This window comes from Andrena cerasifolii, chromosome 3 (assembly GCF_050908995.1).
Source record: "Andrena cerasifolii isolate SP2316 chromosome 3, iyAndCera1_principal, whole genome shotgun sequence".
Taxonomy (NCBI): Eukaryota; Metazoa; Arthropoda; class Insecta; order Hymenoptera; family Andrenidae; genus Andrena; species Andrena cerasifolii.
This window is the reverse complement of record NC_135120.1, coordinates 12,620,218-12,636,435: the sequence shown is the minus strand read 5'-3', so window position 1 is coordinate 12,636,435 and position 16,218 is coordinate 12,620,218. Positions and strand designations below refer to the sequence as shown.

The 16,218-nt window shown below is 43.6% G+C and overlaps 1 protein-coding gene across 4 annotated transcripts in view; it reads right to left on the bottom strand.

The window, feature by feature from the left end:
- The window catches only part of LOC143367554 (uncharacterized), a 62,577-nt gene that overhangs the window by 25,108 nt on the left and 21,251 nt on the right, over positions 1 to 16,218 (bottom strand). The gene's annotated exons all lie outside the window — the stretch shown is intronic.

Genomic DNA, 16,218 nt, shown 5'->3' with positions numbered 1-16,218 from the left:
ACACACCTCTCACCACCCCCCACACCTGTACCTCTTTCCCAACCGCAACTGCTGCAACTCCTTCTCCCCCATCACTCCAATTAATTACCTCCAACGAACCACGCCACCCCCCGCCCCTTCCCCCTGAAAATATCCTCAAACACCTCATTTAAGATCCCCATTATTCAAACCTAGCCAACTTCTTACCGAGCACGTAATGCGCAACGCGTTTCCACCAACCAAAAGAAACCGTTCCCCGAGCGATCTTTTGGCATAACGGAGCAGCAGCGATAGTAACGATCTCCCCGAAGGAAGCCGGGCAAAAAGAGACACGTCGAATACGGGGCCGGCGTGTATAATGCCCGCGCGCTCACTTGCACAAGCCCCCGCTGGAACTTTGATTGGACGATCGAGAGACGCCGGTTGTAAAACTTTTCCCGGCTGGTATGTCCAAATGTAAATGTCACCGACAGGTCGCCGCGAGCCGAGGGAAAAGGGCCGCGGACCGATGCCGGGCGGGGGCAAAACGCGCCGCTATTATTTCGACGTGGCAATCTGTCTCTGGATGCATGGGCAATTGTGGCTGCAGGTAAGACCCGGCGTTCGCGATTGGCAGGTACCTGGATGTGGAAATTCTCCCACCCCACGACTCGATGCCCACCTTCCCGTGTCCCACTCGTGTCGATCGAGTCCCCCCATCGCGAAGAGGCTCGCGATCGCTGCGCAACGTCCACGCGAAAACCCACCTCCGATCGCCATGCCCGCTAATTCGAGAAAATATGGCTGTCCGAATCGTTAGCTGCGATGCTTAATGGACGCTGGCGCGGACCATCGCCGGTTTATTCCTCTCTGTGTAATTTGTGCTGGGTATTTATGAGCAGGTCGGGCTCGCTTGCTGGACTTGATGCTCCAGGCGCGAGTAAATCGGTATCGTTGCACGTAGCCGCGGTGGACGGGGGATTTTTCTCTTTTCGAGAGCGCAGATAGTTGAGGTGTACAAATACGCAAAGGTGGAAGGATTCAGGGAGTAGGATGTCTCATAGATTTTGGGGAGTTCGATCAAGCTGGAGTTGTTTTGCAGAAGTTCGAAACTACTGGAATTATTTACAAGGACCTGCTGGCTTGGGGTAGGTTTGAGTTAGGTCTGGTTTAGGTCTGGGTTAGCTTTTAATCTTCACAACCTGTGTGATTAGAAACCGTTTGAATATTTGCTTCTTTGTCGCAAACGAATCAGTACACATTAGTTTATTATAATGTGTACGCATTTTAGTAATTCCATGTTTAGTTTCTCCTTTGCTGAGATAAAACGCAAAAATTCAAGCTCGGGGTAAATTGTAACATTTTAATAGTGATAAAGCAAACATGGTATTTGCTGACGCACCGGAAAAGATGCTCTAGACTTTAGAGTGATCACCATATTGAAACTGCGCGAATTCCAAATTTCGTCCCCGAAAATCTAAAGGAAATTGAGATCGATTTTCTAAAAATTTGTTATTTGAACATTTACCACCAGCTGACACAGAAAATGCAACTATAGGAATCGAGAAATGCAGGTGGACGAAATTAGGCGCGGGGGCGAAATTTGGGCCCTTCACCCTACTTTATAAATTGTCTTTTTCGTCATATTAAAATTCCTTATTCTACAAGTCACAACTTCTACCCCTCGACACCTTAGAATTCTCCACTCCAATTCTCATTACCATAAACTCCAGAATATCAATCTCCACTACCTCCAAATTCACAATAATTCCACCCCTTACTGTCCTAAATTCTGTGACCCAAAACTCACACCAATACGTCCCACACTGTACACGAAAGCTACAAACGTAAAGCAGTCCTTAACGCACTTTCCTTCAAGTGGAACTACCATCGAGAAAAGAAAATTTATAATTGCATCTTCCTTCTTTCGTTTGAAATTAATATGCCCCGCGATAGTTACGAGAGGGAAAGTTAAAATCCAGCTCGATCTGCTGTCCTCGACGAATTGGATCGAGAATTCGTTGATGTGATTCATAATGGAACCCATCAGGAAAACGTTCCGCGAGCGCCCATTGTTCCTCGCAAAAAACAGGCGCGCAAGGCGTCGGGGGGCGTTTTACAGCGTGAACCGCGCGCTAGATTTTATATTTAGGAAGCCACCGTGTAACTCTAGAACTACTGAATTAGGTTAGAACGAAAATACTGACACCCACGCCGGCGACTCCCGCGTCTCTGCCCGTTATGCGTTTTGTTTAACCTTAAATTCTTACTGTACCTCCTCGGTTACCGTTCGCCGCTTGCTGCTTCGACGATCGACATCGCAGGATGTCCATTAAAGCATGGCGAGATTAATGTAAATAATTTCTAATCATCCAAATTCATTTGCCTTTGGAGTATTATTTTCAGCTTGTAAGTTAGAAGTCCGTATTTCAAATTTAAGTGAAGAAAATATTTAATTTAGGTATTAATGCACAAGTCTCGTGGGGGCTATATTCTGCTACTATAAATCAAACTCGAATCCTCTTATTAAGATACGGAGATAGAGCCAGCAACATTTCTACGAAACTGCAAAGATGGATTGGGCCTTGGAATATTTCTACATTTTTCCCCGATCTTTTGGAACGCAGCAACTGCTCTGATTGTATCGGAGGCGAACGACATTTCACGGTGGCAGAAAAATCGGTACGCATTACCATAAGGGGAGTTGGGTAAAAAGCCCTGAAATCAGTATGTAGTTGTCGAATATAAAACTAGTTCTGCCCACGTAATTACGAGCCGATCGCGGCATTGATAAGCAAATGAGATCGGCCGGGACGAGTTCTCTTAATTAAAAATGATGGAGCTGGACGTTTTCGAGACAGGTCCAGATAAGTATGCGTACGTGCCAATGGCATCGATCACGACGGATCGTAAATGGCCCTCGTAGCCTGTATCTCATTATTCCCAGCCGGGGGGCGACGTTTTACCTATGCAAACCGGCCCTCCACGTCGAAAGAAAGGCAGCAATTAGAGGTGGTATCGGGAACAAACGGGGACCACCATCCCATTAATCAAAACCAGGCAGAAACAATTTAAGAAGCCCACTCCAGGCATGCGCTGTGGTTCGTTGCGAGTCGACTGTCAATGCCTTGTACTTCCAAGCATGGGCAGATTTAAATGATTTTTAATATGGCAGAGTATTAGGTACTCCTCCCGTACGCGCAAATTTTAGTTACGAATGAAATACTGTTTAAGACAGTGCTTTAAGTTAATAGAAATACTGTTTAAGACAGGCGGTCATTTTTGCACGTGGTGGTTAGAAATTAGACATGTGTATTTGATGAGAGATTTGAGACGTGTTCGTGATTGACGATGGCAGTGATGGAAGCTATTGTGTGTTGTCTCCTAGCACAAAATAAAAGAACAACGTGAAGTTGAAAGAAGAAACAAGAGGTTCCATGTGAAAGAAAAAGAAAGGGAAAGGAGGAGGAGAACATTTGTTTACTGTTTGGATAAAGAAACAAATTTCTAGGCAAAACAAGGTGACTAAACAAAACAATGAACCTTATACACTTTCCAGTGCAGATCTTGTCACGTTCCGAACAGAATCTTCGAATTTTTAGGCCAACGTGTCTTGATAATGCGTAACATTGTGGGAATTACTCTGGTCGAATACCGTCGAGGTTTATAAAATATATTTGATTAACTTTAAACAAGATAAACCTACTTCCTTTGAATCATCGTCACCGAAATAACTCGTAGCCAAAATGATGTATGAGTACTGTGTGCTGCGATAAAAATCGTTTACGAATTCTTTCACTGGATACGTGGCTCGATAATGCAATGCGAAATATACCTCCCCAATTTTGCACCATAAAATTTGAAATTATAATTTTTTTTTATCACTGAAACACTCCGACTTTGGAGGTTTATAAAAATGGAACAAATTAAAATATGATAAAACCCGTATGCTAAATTGAAGAACATTTATTTTTCTTTAAGTTGAAGTAAGATTTTTTTATTTTTCATGTTCCAATCGCTTTTCGTACTGTAAAACTCCGCCATTTTAAAACTTTAAGTAACAAACAATGTATGAAAATAAAGTTAAAATGTTACCTAACTCTCCTAAAAACACCTCGATATTTCACTGAAAGATTACCAAGTGAGAAAACAAATTTTGAATTTACCTACTCTTTTACTCCTACAAGGTGTTGTATTTAAATTATTCCGCTTAAGGATCCACGTACCCCACAAATATTTTCATCTAACAATAAACGACCACCTTCGTACACAACCCCCTAACGTAACCACTTAGGTAAATCTTACCACCGAATTGCCACTGTGCCCCTGTGGACCAACTGGTTTCAATTGAAACGAGACACCGGGTACATTCGAAACTCACTCGAAAAATTTCTCATTCCTGGCATCCGTATTCCCTTCGACGTTCCTGTACACCCATTATACTTCGCCGTAACCTTGCGCTGGCAAACAGAATTTCGTTTTACCTCGCCCAACCGCCAGAACATTGACTAATGAGACGTCGTAACGAGTTCGCCCACCCGCGGCCAATACGTCGTCCTCGTCGCTCGAGATCCATCGCGACCGCGCGGACGAGCAGCATTGTCTCGGGGCGTAATTTCGAAAAGGCAGCCACGGATTGCGTAAGGCAAAGATATTTTTTTTCGTCGTAGAAACCGTGGCCCATCGCGTGACGAAATCGCCCGGTTGTCTCACGCCAATCCGCGAACTTGCCTATTCTATTTCCACGAAGCGACCACACCTGTTTCAGATGTATTTCGGGCCTCTCTGGCTTCACTTGAGCTACTCGGCGACGATGCCCGTGGACACCGACGAATGATGGATCACCTTCTAATTGTAAGACCGCTCTGCGATTAGAAAACTGTCCCAGGGCATTGTCCTCGGCGGCGGAGCGCCGGCGATAGATCGCCTTCGAGTGGATAGTTATAAATTATAAACGTACCTACTTTGTAACATTTCATTATTATTCTTATTAATATACCACCCTTAATATATCAAATTTTCCTAATTTTTGTAATTATTTTGCAGATATAAGAGCAATGGATTCTTATTTATTTTTTTTTTAACAATAAAAGAAACTTTTTAGAATATGTTCACTGAACAGTGATAAGACGGAACCGGAACAGGTACCTAAATAGTTTTAAATTTGTTTTGCCAACTGTTCTTTCTCTTGGGAATTCAAAAATGTTTGATGACAGAATTTTTGTTCGACGCCATTGAGATTTCTCGTTAGAAATGAACGACGAAATGTACGTGCTTATTTATGCCAAAGAATCTTTCGAATCGATCCGAACGAAGGGAGATTCTTCCTTGGGTGAGCGCACCTGGTTTTACCTAGGAATTTCTGGTTTTGGGTGAAGAACGGCGTTACCTCGCCTCCATGCCTATCTCTGGAACGTAGCCACGATCCCAAATGGCAGAACCCCTCGGTATCTTGCATCGTGGAATCTTCCGGGTGCCTTTCATACGCGGCGCGTTATTAAACAATGCCAGCAGGTCCGTAAATCACCGCGTGTCATCTTGGAGATATGTGCTTGGACTTACGCGTGGGAGTAACAGGCAAGTCGATAAATGGTTATCGATTATTACGTAAATAGAAATGACTGGGATTAATACAGGATGCCTCGTGACTCGTGGCGGATTCCTTGAAAAATGTTTGGAAGATGTTGATGGGAACTTGTGTGCGTGAGTTTTCGTTTTCCAGGAAACTGGTTTCAAAGAAGGATCTGGTGTGTTGTGGTAGCTTTAATTTAGGGGAATTTTGATATAAATTATATTCCCTTTCCTGCTTTACATTTGTGTGCGAGTTGAAAGAGAAATGAAAAGAGAAATATGTGATTACCTTTTTAATATAATAATTTAAATTCTGCACACATTGGTACAAGATGGTTTCGATTTTATGTCACAGTGTAATTTTGAGGTAATAGATTGAATGAAATTTTAATCGAACGCCTATGTAGATGCGAGTATCTAATGATATTTAGAAGCAAAATACTCGTCCACACATTTATCAACAATAGTTTATATTTTTAATATAAATCTATATAAGTCTTTAATATAAATTTATATAACTCAGTGAATAGAAGAAAAAGTAAGTTGACCGCAACTGAATCCGATTGCAAGAATGGAAATGAAAGTTTCTTCTTCGAAAACAGCTTCAAACGAATAAAAACGAATTTTATAAAACCGGCACAGAAGCGGCACGAATAACAAATCTCCGTTTGTAATAGGTAAAGTGAAATATTGAGTATAATACAGTTATGGTGGACGAATATGGCGAACTTTATGATTCTTGAACGTTCGTATGAAAACAACCTTGATACAGGAAACGAGGAAATATTCATGAAGCGATTGTTGTAACGTATTATTAACGAATATAATTACCGTATGATTCATAGTGTGCCGTTTCGCTGCGAGAGCCTTGATGCGAGAAATAAACAGAAATAGAGTACGAACCAGAATGTCCTTTTATGGAGCTCTATCGATAGTGTACCTAATAAAATTTCTGCTCACTATGATCAACTATTCACTAGATTATCAATAACACACCATCTGAAAATTACTACTGATCTACATTATTACGTTTCTACAGTGCATTTCCATTCCTATTTATCTCGAGCAGCCGTGTTGGCGTCACGTAGCACCTCATCGCCAAAAACTTCGATCTTTAAAAAATAAATGAAAAAAAATATAAAGACACAAGTTCCATAAATATCCCCCCTCCACTATGCCCCAAAATTCACCAAAGAAATTTGTGACGCAACAAAAATCATTATCCATCGAAAACGTAGCGGTACAAATTACTCAAAGTCGACAGCAAGTGCTGACGTGCCTCCCGACACAACGATCAATTCAATTCGTACGAATTTCTAATTTAATCCCCTTCAACTTCAAAACCCCGGAACGCAAAATGTCCACCGCTGTGCCATTGTGCTTCAGAAACGATCGCAAAGAGGAAAGGTGAAATTTCTTCTTTTTTTTTTTACCGAGGAATTAATAATTACACGACACGGACATGGCTATTATAAAGCAGCGATGCGGAGAAGAGGGGAAAAAGCGAATAAATACGAGTTACTCGATTCGTTCCCCGTCCATATACGGCGAAAACGACTGAACGAATTATATAGGAGGCTTAACGACACGAGATCAGCCTTTAAAAAGACGACCGAGCGACTCGTCCCATTGAGAGGAAGTCAGCCAGCCAGGCCTCGTTCGTCTGGTTCACTGCTTCTTCTTCGCCTTCATTCATCAAACATCGTATTCCAGCGGCAGAAGCCGGCACATCGTCAACCCGAGCATAATTCAGCCGCGTTTTTCGCGGATAATAGCTGGCTCTACAAATAAGATCTTCCACGAGAAGCCGGCGACGAGGTGCTCAGCACATTCCTAGAAGAGAACACCGACGCCAGCCGAGCCTCGTAAACATTCCTGCGCTTCTTCAACGGCGATTCAACGCGTGTACGTCGCAAAGAAGTTTGTTATTTGCTAGAGTTCGCGTCTGGAACGCTCTGATCTTCGGAAATTGAGTCTAGTCGTCTGGGTGGAAGCTGCGGGATGAATTTAGATAGTCTGGACGCGGGTTGCCGGTTTCAGGGGCAGAGTGCTTGCAAAGATGAAGGAAATGTGTCCAGTTCAAGTGTAGATTAGGGGATCTACTTCGACGAGGGATGGTAAAACCAAGCGGAGTAGTTATTTCGAGTTGGACTTTCACCTTCATGTTCCGATACTTTTGGATCATTTCTGGCGCAAAATTTTGTGGTCTTCGTGGTGCAGAATCAGCTGAATATATTTGCTGAGAAATTAGAGTGACGATTATTTAAATGAATACAGTGGAAATGCAGTGGAATACAGCTGCTGAAAATTACGAATGGAATGGGTGACCTGGAATGTTATGGAGATCCATTTAGACAGACAAAGGAATTTAGAAGCAAGAGATTGCAGTTTCTTGGAACTGGAATCGTAAACAGAGCCTTCTACCTGGTGCAGGATGCACCTGAGCGTTCGTAATCGCAGGGAAACGGGATAATCAAGCGCATAGAGGCTGGAATTTTATTGGATCGTTAAAGGGAATGGCGATCCGCGACAATTTGACCCGTTTAATTCGCGGTGATCCGTAACTTTCTCTTGCTTTAAATTGAAGCTAGTAACACGCACTACAGATCGCATATCTTCTCGGCTCCTTAATGCCACGCGATACTATTCCAGCTATTCGACCGCTATTTCACTCGTACATAACATTTCACGTGCTAAGAGTCAACGTTACTTCTTTCTTCTCTCTTCATAGTGTATGTACTTGGAATCTTTGAGCTAAGAAATGATAGGAATAGCAACCGCAAATATTTACAGTACAGTGTCTAAAAGCAAGTTTTAACATTAGATCGAATTCGTAGAACGTAGCGTGAAAGATTCATTTTTAAAGGGTACCTTGGAATATATTCACCCTTTTATCAATCGTGGAACCGCGAAATATTTCGCAATAAATATCTCCACTAGTGTTCCATCTGTAATGAAGAAACTACCACCGTAACTATAACCATAGCCACTGTAGCTAGGAAAGCGTATCTGTCGTTATGTAACTTTCCCGTTGATTCAGACTTCAGGGGCCCGCGGATGTTGCCATCGAAACGATTCTATCGCGGAACGATCGTGAAGCATAGATCGTCCCCGCGTTTCCGATAAAGCGTCGCGAGACCAGACAGGCGAATCGTCTGTAATTCCACCCACGTGCCCCGTCTGTCCTACGGTCCATTCATCACAACGCGCGAGTACTTAAGTTTCGCTCGTAGCCGGGCGAAAGATAGACGCGGCTGCGTCCCAACGTGGAAACGGTCTTATATGAATACACGTACGCGGCCGTACATAAGCAGCCCTTACTCCTTACAAGGCGAGAGCCTCTACAGCCTCTCCGTCGGGGAAGAAAGGTCGAGATAGCAGCTCGATATAAAACGATCCAGCCGGGCATTTATTTATTCCCCCTACGGACATGTACGCGCGTACAGGCTGATCCTTGTGTAGTGGCTGATGAGGATTGCTTGGCAGATTTCGAGGGCACGTGGACGATTTCTGTGCAGAGTTTCGAGTGAATGGTGTATGAGAGTGTTTGGTAAGGAAAAATGGGGGTTAGAATGTTTGCGGTGTAGGATACTGAGAAAGAATGTGTACAGATGGGTGTAGTAGCTTCTATTTTGATAGAGTAAAATTGTTGCCATTTGATTATCAATTATTATAGCGTTAAGGATGTATGAAAGCACTCAAACGTTTTGTTCAGAGGGATGCAATAGCGGAATACTTTTTAGGGGATGACTCTACCCTTAAGTGGTTTTACCCTAGTCAACGATTGTTACTTCTAGGCCTAGGCTATGTGACTTCTGACACATAACTGTTTAAAGTTTCTAAAAGGTTGCGAAGGGAAGTTAAAAGCATTTTCTGAAGTTATCATACGCCCCTACATTCGTGTTAAAAGTATCCGAAGCCGTAGATATAAAAATGAATACACATTGTACCGAGAACGTTTAAAAGATTTTTTTATGAAACGACCTAATACCTCAAAAAACTGATAATTACAAGTCTTCATCTTCCTCTGTAAGAGTTCCACTGCCCAGTTAGAATTCTTCCAGCAGCTTTGAGTCTGCCTGTACACGTTTATCTACGCCGTCGCGGGCACAATGATTTCATCTAACCGCACGATCGAGCCGTGATTTACAGGTTCCCGTCTCTCGATTGTCGCTGCCGAGGAGTTCGGCTTGTCACGCCGCCGTTTCCACGGAGAAGCCACTGGAACCGACAGTGATCCGTGACAGAGGTCACGACACGATCGATCCACGAATCTCGTGACTGAATTTCAATTATACGGGCTCACCGATGCGTGCAACGCCATCCAGAAGGACGACGAACGGCAGAGCGCACCGATGAAGAAACAATCTCCATTCGTCGCTGGAAAAACCGAGGTGGAGAAAGAAAAGGGATACAAGAAAATTGCTATGCACGGACAGTCCGTGATCTCGATGATAATCAAGCCGCGGAATTTATTCAACAATGGTTTTGTTTCTCACGGTGAACGGTTTATTTGTAACGCCCTCGATTCACGCTTAATTGCGCTTCGAGGATGAAGCGTCCGATTTGCATGCATCGGGATTCAAAGTGCGTGCACGCTGCCCCAAGGATCGCGATAGACGTTGCGGCGAGTAGAAAGTGATAATTTATGGTGATTGAACGGTTGAAACTTCTACGACTTTATGCCGGGAAGAAGAAAGTTATCGCTAATAGAGGCAGAATTCGTCTTTTCGTTCCAAAGGTTCTGGTGAGTTAACGATTTGAAAATCTCGTTTGAGAGGACTTGAGAAGGTGTAGAAGTCGTGAGGATTCTAGAGCAATCGGGGGTAGTTTGATAAGACCTGATCGTGCGATCATCAGTTTCATGAAAATGGGTAATTAAGGTTTCAAAAGGAAGTGGGAACTCGCAATCAGTGTGAAAAGATCTGATAGAATCCGAGGAATTCAGAGAATTCAAATTTAAAGAATACAGAAACTGCATAAATTCTACGAATTAAAAATGGCTTTCCCTTTATTAGGGTAAAGTAGCCGAATATGAGATCTGTTTCTTAAAAAAATCATAACACTTGACTAAGAACAGTTCTATTCAAATTCGATACACGTTTTAAAAGTAGAATATGTATTCTTTAACAACCTATTGAAAATTACTATAACAAAGATTCGGTTTCTTCCTAATAAAATAAAAACGAAAGTCATTCAAATACGCAGATAAAAAAAATGGGTCCCTAATATGAGACCCAGTATGTTTTTTCCTGAAACTTACTTTTTCCTTTCTTTTTTTATAAATTGGAATGTAAAATCTATTTCGTCACTACCGCAATAACGTGGGCCCAATAACAGGATAACTATTAAGTAGCTTCGAAGTTAAGTCTTCATCATTTAATGATATACAAACTATTAAGTCTAAACTTAGACATTAAAGAGTTCTGTAGCGGAGATAAGCTGGGGTCTTATATTAGGAGAGGTCGTCATATTCGGCTACTTTACCCTACATTACTCGAATTAGGATCTTCCATGTACCTTCATCCGATTACCATCAAATCACCCTCCACAATCAAAAACCTCTGCTGGAAACTAGAACAGCTCAAAGAACCCCAAGCATCTTCCCCACCGAAATCCAACTTCCTCAAACATACTTCAGCTCCCATCAACATCCAAACCTCCCCAAAACCCACTCGCACAGTTCCCCCCCATCACCCAGCGCACCCTGATTGAAAGCAGTAGTGTCGATCGATTCCAAATCAATTCCTCGGGCCGCGAGTCGAAGCGTCGGCGCGACAGCTCGACTTATAAATCCAGGTCGTCGTTGGCACCAGAGCCGATGCAGCGGCGTCTGAAACGAGCGCATTGTTTCCGCGGAGAGGAACGCGCGCGTGTAACATCGATGGCCGGTCCCCCTCGATAGAAACAAAACCAGAAGGCAGGCGGCGTGTGCACGAGGAAAGGCGAGCACATGAATGAAGCCTCCATTCATGCGTGCCTCTAACCCCTTCCTTCAACCCCCTCGCGGGACCGTCTATGGAGCCTTGTCGGGTACGAACGACACGACTATGCCGGCGACGCGCACACACGCGGGCTCACCTGCGCGTGTAGAAGCGGGACCACTGTGCGCACGGGCGCAAAACGAAGCGCCGCGGCACACGTGATCGCCATTGTTGATCGCGAGGAAGAACCGGCAGCGCCAGCCTGCCGCGTTATTCCCTGCTTTTTTTGCGGGGACAGGACACTGATAGCATACTCGTTCCCCGTCGTAAGTGGTACCCTCGAGAGGCTCCCTCCCTCCCCCGATATGTACCAGGAGGAAGCTCATTCATCCGCTTGGTCACGTAAGCGAGATTAGGCGCGTTTGGCGCCGATGTTTTTGACGACTAATGACGCGGGTATCGTCGACCCCTTGCAGATAGTTGAATGGATTCTTGTTGGGCGATTCGCGGGGGAGAGGGGTTGGATTGAGCGGCGAGGGGATGAGGTCTCGACTAGTTTGAGGGTTTGTTCGGAATTATTGGGGTTGTAATGTTTTGGTACTTTGACAGCTTGTTGGAGAGAACTCACGCTCACTTAAGATGTAAATCTTTGAATGGTAGGTATACTTTTGTCGAGGATAAGTATGAAATAAAATTGATTTCTTAAGCGCAGAGGAAATAGTAGATTGAAATCGTGAAATCACAGAGGCCATCAAAGTGTTAAGCAGATACCGTAGTTTGTAGGTAGGTTTTATTACTGGAATGAATTTAGCTTGGTCTGAAGTTGAAGCTTGGGAATTGGTAATGGTGGTGTGCAGTTTCTTATGGGTGTGATTTAGAGTTCTGTGTTAACAATTTTGTGATTGTATTTTGGGGGTAGGAATAATCTGAATTGTAGCTAATATTTATAACAAACAGGGCACTATATTTATGAATGATGTGAATTACAAGACTGTAGACTAATTTTTCAAAAATAAAGATGCATTGTGAATATTCTGACGCATTCATGTAGTCTGGAGTGCACGGAACATAGTATCTATTAGCGTCAGCGTTTTCCACCCTCTGTGTACATCTACTTACAGCCCTTCGAGAATATCTTCAGAATTAAACACAGGAGCCTAGATGGATACTTAAACCTTTTCACCAATTTGAACACTAGCACTGAACTCGTACAATGATCAGTGACGGCTTTAACAGACGGCCGATGAGCAGTTGCCGCCTGGGCCCCACAGAACGTCTGCCACCTTTTTCCTAAAATCCGCCAGTGACAGTGACTGCATCTATGAAGAACTCTCCTATCCACAACACTTAGAAACTTCAAAACCCTTGCAATTCTAACCCGTAAATACTAAACGTGACTCCTTATCTTTTACGATTTCCAAAGTTACCGATACATCATCGTTACCGCTAATCTACAAAAAGAAAGGCAAACCGGTATCTCTAAAACGCCGATACTTGGATTTACAACCTCTCCATTCCTTAATTATCCTGTTGCCATCCCGTTACGCGACAGGACGACAGTAATCGCGGCCATCCATCTTCGTTTACTTTACATTTCCGTAGGAACTTTTACTATTTCGCGGCGCGCCGCGCAGGAAATACCAGATCCCGAGGATACGTCGGAAGCCAGAATGAAAATATGAGGGACGGACGGCGTAAAAGCAGAACGACACAGAGGAATGTAATATACTTGCGCCGTCTATCTGGAATATAACTTCGTAGGACGCGCGCGGACTTAACGAGTCCCAGCGTCGACAAGTTCCCGAGAACTCGGGGGCAGAAAAGGAGGATTCCTGCCTCATTCATCGGCTACGAGGAAGAAGAGTCCTGTCCCATTCATCGTAGTCCCGTCACGGTTGAAGGCGATCTAGGATCGCTGGATTTTAAGCGCAGCAAGAACGCAGCGCGCCGAAGAGACTGGCGCAGTCCCAATGGGAAATAAAGAACACGTTTCTTCCTCGGCGCACGAATAGAGCAACAAGAACGTCATAAGCAACGAGCGAAAGGAAGGGAGGCGGTGAATCCTGTCCGCGTAACGAGCGCCCACCGTGATTACAGTACTAATGGAAACGCGCTCTTTATATGGTAAAATGAAATTACAGCTAACAACGGCGGATTAAAATATCATCGAGCAACTGACGTACGAGACTCTGTTCTCTAGCTTCTCCCTTCCTCGGGCAAAGAGGAGAACCATTGGGAACTTGGGGTTTCGTTATTGCTTAACCTGGGGAAGAACCCAGGACAATAATCATCCTTTTATCTTTCCAACTTACAGGGAGAGTATTTTAGGTGTCCGCCTCCGATCATTTTGATTTTCAGATATGTTATAGAGGACCGAAAAATAAGAAATACGTGTTTTTTTATTTTTCCCCGTTTTCATATTTGGGGGGTGAAAAACTGCGTTCAAAGTTAGGGTTGAAAAATCATTTTTGTGGAATATCTCGAGAACTATTAGAGATAGGGGAATAGTGTCAATGCACGAATTTTGTGTCTTTGAATGCGAAATATGACTGACTCATCAGATTTTCAAAAATCCACAAAAATGATTTTTCAACCATAACTTTGAACGCAGTTTTTCACCCCCCAACTATGAAAACGGGGAAAAATAAAAAACACGTATTTCTTATTTTTCGGTCCTCTATAACATATCCAAAAATCAAAATGATCGAAGGCGGACACCTAAAATACTCTCCGTGTTAGTAGCAAAATTCTTTCACTTTGACAAGTAAATGTACTATTATACTTGCATATTACTTAACGATTTCAATTTCACTTAACACTCATCATCCACAATAATTACCCCGTAAAAAGGTCTCTTAAAATCTCTCCATTAAAAAAGCTCTTAAAAATGAAGCAACAGTTGAGGAACTGGGAAACGTCACCAAGCGCAAGTTCGTTTCAAACCACTCAAGCACAAGCTGTTAAAAATGTCCGTCTCCGTGAAGTGGGCCATCGAGGAAAAGAAGCGAATGCTGAGGTGCCGGGCGCGTCACGAATTTCCGCGCGCGCTCTCGAGTTTCGCTTGAATAAAGATCGTAAATAAAGAAGTTACCGGTAATAACACGGTACAGAGCGCTGGGCAAACGTAATTTATCAGGGCCAATTATATATGAGGAGGTGTTCCCCAGGCGCGGAGCAGTTTTGAGGCAGTACACTTTCGAAAGCGATCAATTCGGCGCTGCGGCCGCGACACCGATGCGATTTATCGATCCAGATCTCCAGCGCGCCCCACCTTGTCCACCGGGATCCGATCCGGGCTTCGTTAGCTAATATTTATACCAACGATATCTTAATTGATTGCGCGGATCGTTCAATGCCATTGTGCCCGTCTCTGAATGGAGAGACGACGATCCAGATAAACCCACGCCGGGCCCCTTGTCCCCGCGTGCTAAACGGTCCGCGGCTGGAACAACGATGAAAATGGCTGACCGGCAAGAACTAGCCGAGTTATTAATCACCCGGTGAATGGTGATTATTTCTCCCGGGCGCATGCAAGAACATCGCCGTGGTACACGTAGATACATGCCACGAACACGCGCGGACGTACACAATACGCTCTCTGATTACGAAAATCGTGTAACCGGTCGCCATAAACAAATTAACGAGCGAGCCGAGTGCTGTTTCAATCGGCGATTAACGGTCGACTACGCGTGACCTATAACGCACAGATTGATAATTGAGTTCTAAGATTGCATGGGTTTGAAGGGGAGCATGGTTAATGGCCCTGAGGATAATCTTCCTGGGATGTTGCATGCTCCTCGGGGTCGATGATGAAGCCGTGGGAAATGGTTTTTTAAGTTGTTTACGCGCAGACGGTTTCTTTTCTTGGATCTTTCGTTTATCCCCACCTTCTGCTCGACAAATTCGCGTTACTGTAAATGGATTGGCTCTGACGCGAGCAATGTTTATAGGCGTGATGAACTGAGTCTGAATTGGAATTGAACGGAATATGAAAGCTCGCAGTGAGAATGCACTGCGTGGGAGATACTGGAAGTCGGTTAATAACAGTGATAAATTTTGTTGTAGAGTACTGTGAAAGAAGAAGATGAAAGCTGAGAGCCTTGAAAGAGATTCTAGGTTCCAAAGTTGCCCTACTTGTCTCAAAATGACTGCTCCAGAAAGGATGCCGAAGTACTCCAAAATATTTCTCCTAATATGGAATAATTCAGAACACCTGTCACTCCAGATCACTATTATATTATTATTATTATTATTATTCGTCTTTATTACTTGTCACATCCAGAGAAGAAAATAATACATAAAGACAAGCGAAGTAAATGGCGAGGCTGCAGTACAATACTGTTAGAAGCCTAACCATAACTAAATAACTAACTAACATTAAGAAACTAGAAAGTTATTGTGACGCATAATGTAACCATATATATGTTACTCCATGTTGATGGAGTTCTGATTCCCATGAAGTCAGTCGACATTATTACCACCGTTAAGATGAAAGCACAATGTCATAAATTACGACAACGTGTATTATAGAATATGCGCGTAAAACAGAGGTTCAGGGGGATACCATCATCAATCTCAGAAGTGGCATCATTGAAAAGTCGTACACTCAAAGCTCTAATGTCTATAGTTTATCGCGTTACCCTTCAGCCTCACCATTCACTCATTAACCACATTATTTGTCAACCGAGAAGTTTTCCGTGCGCAGAGCTCGGCCGATCCTCCGTTCCCACAATCCCTCACGTCGCGGTCGGCGAGAGGCTGCAAT